This window comes from Palaemon carinicauda, chromosome 34 (genome assembly GCF_036898095.1).
Source record: "Palaemon carinicauda isolate YSFRI2023 chromosome 34, ASM3689809v2, whole genome shotgun sequence".
In the NCBI taxonomy this organism is placed as follows: Eukaryota; Metazoa; Arthropoda; class Malacostraca; order Decapoda; family Palaemonidae; genus Palaemon; species Palaemon carinicauda.
This window is the reverse complement of record NC_090758.1, coordinates 17,414,179-17,420,304: the sequence shown is the minus strand read 5'-3', so window position 1 is coordinate 17,420,304 and position 6,126 is coordinate 17,414,179. Positions and strand designations below refer to the sequence as shown.

Genomic DNA, 6,126 nt, shown 5'->3' with positions numbered 1-6,126 from the left:
CTTTCGTCTCTTGTTTCCTACGCAAGAGAAAATCTGACAGCTTAGGGAGATTCTCGCTGAACTGACGTCCCGCGATATCTGCATCAAGCTTCCCTACTGAGAAGGTTAGGTGAACTTCCTTCCATTCCTTCTCATCCGTTGGCAGGGCATGGTTGGCCTGTCTCAACTGCCTTGGCAACAGCCTGGAATGCCTTCGACGTAAAGGGGAAGGTTCTGGAAGCAGGAGCAGGAATGGTATTTTTTTTAATGGAATTTTAAGGAAACCACAGGATCTGTATTGGATTGGAGCTCAGCCACTCAACCTGTAATGTCCTCATCCAATCAAGGGCGAGCCCATGAGTGAACAGTCTTCAATGCTCAGGAGTAAGTAAATACTCAAGAGCCGCTTCCCGCTCAGAGGACGACACTTAAGCTCGTCATCGTGGTTGAACTCATTCCGAGTTTTGGACTTAAACTCGTCAATCCCACTATAGAATTGATCCTAAGTAATATGATCATAGGGTGTTTCTTGCTCCATGCAGACACTTTCGAGTTAGTATAGCCCACCTTCTTCAGGCTTCTCAGCAAGAGAGCCTGTGCCTTTTCGTGGTCGAAAACCATGACCTCCTTCGGTTCCGTCTCCTCCTTTGACTCTGGCTCATGCTTCAGTCGAATGAAGCAGTTAGGGTAGGCGTTGAAGCTTGGCCAGAACTGAAGGCCGTCTAGGGGGACAGCTCCCATCTTCTCTGAGATATCGAGTTTGCCGTTGGTAATCGACATATACTCCGCGTACCTTCAGGGATTAGTCTCGGAGCAAGATGGCAGGTCTAGAACTCTGGTTCACTTGTAAGACCCTCGGGAGGCGGTGATCTGTGCTTCACGGAGCTCTCTTTCGAGCTTCGCTTCCCTTTCTTCACCTTGTTTGCGAAGATTCTCCATTAATGAAGTAATATGAGCCAAAACTGCCTGGCTCATGGCATCTAATGGAGGGGTATGAGCTGAAGCTGTAGATGGTGTCGGCTCTAGTGCCGGCACGGGTGGAAGGGACTCCCCCACTCCCGACGACTCAACTTCTTCTTCTCCTTCGGGAGGTAGAGTAAACTCATCCTTGGGATCGTCCCTAAGGAGATCCTTCTCTGTATCCGTGGACACTTCAGACATCCTTTCTTCCTGGTGGATGTCCGTGCCTTGTATCGCCTCACTGACGTCCGTCTCGATTGCAATCTGGACGCAGGGAGGTCCGGGTCATGTTTGGGGCAAGACAGCTTCATTACCCGCTTTGGGGAACAGCAAGCTATGCATTCTGTCGTTGGGCAGGTACGGTCCCGGAGAGTTCTTCTGGTACCCTTCTTCCCAATTGTACAGCCTTTTTTCGTTCTGCATCTCTCGACTCTGCTGACTTGGGGTCGTTGAAACCTTCGACCATCATGGCCGAGCAGACGTTGCAGTCCTGGGGCTCCCAGTACCGCAAGGTTTCGGTGGTAATGGCGCAAGAGGCATGAGTCCTGCACATAGTGTGACCACAAAAGTTCCTACTCTTGTGGTTGCAGTATATTACCTGAAACTTCATTCTGGGCTCCTCCTGTAAAGAAAGGAAATATAAATGATTATGAGGTTATTTATCACACTTGATAAATAGGTACTATGCAATAAATATATTGGTATCTTACCCATTATAGCTTAGGATAGTAAGCTAGAAAGGAATAGGAAAGACACATACCTGTGTCTCCTATCCAGCCAATTGCTGTGACCTCCCCCAATATTAATGTAAGAATTTCCTTATTAAGGAAAACTCAAGAGAGAAGGATTCTAATATTGTGGGGTAAGTTATAAACTGATGACTTTATCAGTGTATTGAAGGAATACTTCACTTCAATATAAAATTGGTCTCAACAATAGACTGTGAAAGGACACACGACGTATGTTGGAAATGTAAACTACTGTATAATATATGCTATAGTTTTCTGTCTGCAGTATATACTATACTGCAAATATACTGGCTACTGTATAATCATATACTGTAGTTCAGCCGGCGTGTTGCCGGCTAGGCTAGCACCTGGCGGCACCAGTCCTTAATACCTGACGGCACTAGCCGACAGAAAGAGAGAAAGCATGGAGTGAAGGGCTGCCTTATTAATGTAGCTTTTTTCAATAAACAAAGGTTTAGGTATTTTAATCCCACTGCCCTCCTCCAGAATGAGGGTTCAAATGGAAGGGGAGAATGAATCATTCCAGCTTCCATCCAGCCACAAGATCTGTTGCCGGTTGCTGCCGGTTTCAGGGATGTGGATGACAGTCCAAGGGAGGACTGAAGAACACTCAAAGGCAAAAAAGGCGTCTCCCACCGACAGCCAGCACAACCTTTCCTGGAGCCTTGCATCCGTAGGTTATGTAGGAGCCTGGCCAGCAATACGATCTACCCGGCAAGCGGGGAGAATGTAGGAGGATGGCCACAGAAAAGCGATGGCTTGGCTATCGCTAAAGGACAGAGAGGGACAGGGAAAGGGTCTTGTATGTTGTATTAGGAGAAGGCAGCAGGATTGCTGCCATTCCAAAACAAGGGAGAAACTTTGTTTCAATATTGTCGCCATCCTAGGCGGCAGAAGAATATCCATTCTTCAGCCTAGGGTCTGCCGAAAGAAGACTTGTCATCTAGACCGTAGGGGAGAAGTAGGCGGCATAATACTACCACTTCAGGTGCGGCCCAGGGAAGCTATGCTTCCTATGCCAACATCTGTAAGCCGGCAGGGGAGTTACTACTCACCAGGCCGCTAAGCCGTCGGCATAAAGACTGAATACTATGAGTTACTGTCAAAAACCCAAACCAGGATACTCACCGGCAAGGGTAGCAGACAGAAAAACACTAGCCTAGTCAAGCCGGAGAGTACTACTCATGGCAAGACCAAGGTAGGGTTGTCGCCTATGGTGGTACTCAGAGGGAAGGAGGGATTACCCTTAAATCTCCGCAGTAGTGGAGTATCGAGTTATATGAATAATTCTAGGAGATATACTATCTCCTGTTAAATTGATAAAACGATACACGAGGGTAAACGGGGATAATGTATGAAAGTATACTAAAGTGAATAGGCTAGCTTAGCCTAGCGCAGGGCGAGATCTCGGATACCTATATCACCGAGACTCTAACGTATAAGATCGACATATGTAGGAAGAGGAAAATTATACGCATGACAATATCTTCACTAGTATAATTCTGCCTAAATAGCTATAATTCATTAAAGTTAATGCCGGGAATGTCGTTCTGCTTACTAAATAAAGCATGCATGACGAACGACAGCGCCCAAAATGGCGCCTCCGGTGACAGGCCATGCTCCATAAAACACATTAAATTATACTAATTTCATTGTGAGACAGGAGCTAAAAATCATACACCGTAAAGATTAAATACTCAACTTTCCAGAGGCAGAACACTGTGCGAATTCGGTACAAAAATAGGAATGAGCGCCATCTTAGAGCCCTGTAATAGTAGAGGAGGAAGGGTAACCTTGATAACGGCTCCCCTTCAATTTCGCCACTCTTCCCACTCAAAGCGAAAACGCTATTCAGGGTGATGATTGCCATGTGTCGTATCAAGATATACGTCCCCTGATATTATAAGATATCCTTAAGAAAAATTTTAAGGATACTCGCGCTAGGAGTTAGAATTCTGGAGACCTATGGTCAACTCTCTGGGAATATCACTGTTAGTTAAATATCCCTTAGAAAGCTGCCAATAAGAACCATCCATCAGGACGACATGGCTTGAGCCCAAAAAACAATTTGTAATAGGCTAGTGCAATGGATATACATTCCAAAATTAATCAGACCTGAATAGGTACTGAAAGATAAGATAAGCTACCTATAAGTCAGCAGCATTAACATTAGATTCAAAAGAAGTGTGATGATCTATCTTGACACATGTAATTTAAGGAAAGAACCATTGGATGCCAGCGTGATGCTTTAGTTTTGAGCTCTTAAGCAATGAGGTTACAACATTCCGTACTGTATTGTCAACGATTTAAATTAGCACAGTCTACCCAGGTTTCAGCATGGAAAATGTAAATTGTGGAAACAAAATATTTTGGGGTTATTACAATATTGGGAGCGGGATAAACATACTGAAGGAGATAGGAGAATGAAGAAAAACTCTTAAAACACAAGCGCACACATACACACACAAACATATACGCATATATATATATTTATGTATGTATATATATATATATATATATATATATATATATATATATATATATATATAATATATATATATATATATATATATATATATATATATATATATATATATATATATATATATATATATATATATATATATATATATATATATATATACCACACACATATATATATATATATATATATATATATATATATATACTATATAAATATATATATATATATATATATATATATATATATATATATATATATATACATACATACATACATACATATATATATATATATATATATATATATATATATATATAGATATATTTACATATATTACATATATATATATATATATATATATATATATATATATATAGATATATTTACATATATTACATATATATATATATATATATATATATATATATATATATATATATAATATATATATATATATACATACATACATACATATATATATATATATATATATATATATATATATATATATATATATATATATATATATGTATATATATATATATATATATATATATATATATATATATATATATATATATATATATATATATATATATATATATATATATATATATATATATATTTGTATGTATGTATGTATATATACATATATATATATTATATATATATATATATATATATATATATATATATATATATAATATATATATATATATATATATATATATATATATATATATATATATATATAGATATATATATATATATATATATATATATATATGTAATATATGTAAATATATCTATATATATATATATATATATATACTGTATATATATATTTTTGGGCTCAAGCCATGACGTCCTGATGGAAGGTTCCTTCAGTAGCTTCCTAGGGTATATTTAACTACAGTGGATATTCCCAGAGAATTAAACTAAAGGTTATTACAGAATTCTAACTTCTGGTGCGAGTACCCTAAAGGTTTCCCTCTAGGATATTGTATATCAACAGGGGACGCATGTATTAACATGCCACATAGCTATATGCACCCCATATAGAGTTAACACTTTGATATGGAAAGGTTGCTGATTAACTGGGGAGCCGTTCCAAAGTTACTCTCATCCGTTGCTACTTTTAGTACTCGAGACGTAAACAAACGGGCGCCATTGCTAAATGACGTCATGTCCGTCCTCATCCTTACGCCTGTAGCTTCTACGCTAAGTCGAATTTTTCCCAGGTGATTTCTTTATCTGCTTATATCGCCGTAATGTCGCAGCCTTCAGCCTCGCCTTCTTCTGGAAAATTGAGTACTAGGTCCCAGTATTGTTTAAATAAGCTCTGGCCGTAAAGTACCTTCTACTTTTCGTAAAATATTGTGTTTTGTGGCAGAGCTGTGCCGATACCCGACACGCCATTTTATGGCGCCGCTGTTCATGTTGCATGCTTTATTTAGTTAGCCAGAACAGCCTTCTCCGGTCCTTTAACTAATTAATATTATTAGTTATTTAGTCTTCCTAGCTAGGGAATCATTATATTGTGTTTAGCGCTCATCAGACTATGGTCGCTGTTCAACCCCATACTAGATCGCTAGCTTAGCCCCTAGGCTGGGCAGCCTAGTGCTTATTTTCATGCATGATATATATTAGTGTTCCTAAGTTAAGTTATGAAGATTTTGGCATTATTAAACATACTATTTACTGTGATGTAAGTGTTTTTGCCTTCGGGGACCATATAAGGGACCGAGTTGATTGTGTATCAACCCCCTCCTAACCTAATGTATGAACCCTTGTATGCTCCCTATTCCCCCTGCCTGCGGGTAATTCCCTCTGGGTAGACTTGCTTTCCTTTCTATAGGGGGATCTCGTCTACAACTAGAGTATTTATCGCTTCTCTGCCTACCCTAAGGGAATGAACCCCCATTAGGTTCGCGTCTGAGACATTAGGGAGGG

The 6,126-nt window shown here is 39.0% G+C and overlaps 1 non-coding gene across 1 annotated transcript; it reads right to left on the bottom strand.

Annotated features, from left to right (window-relative positions):
• Nucleotides 1-292: 292 nt before the first annotated feature.
• LOC137627142 (small nucleolar RNA U3) lies at nt 293-498 on the bottom strand. Its single transcript, XR_011041140.1, has one exon. It is a non-coding gene; the product is annotated as a small nucleolar RNA U3 (small nucleolar RNA).
• Between the last annotated feature and the right edge of the window lie 5,628 nt (nt 499-6,126).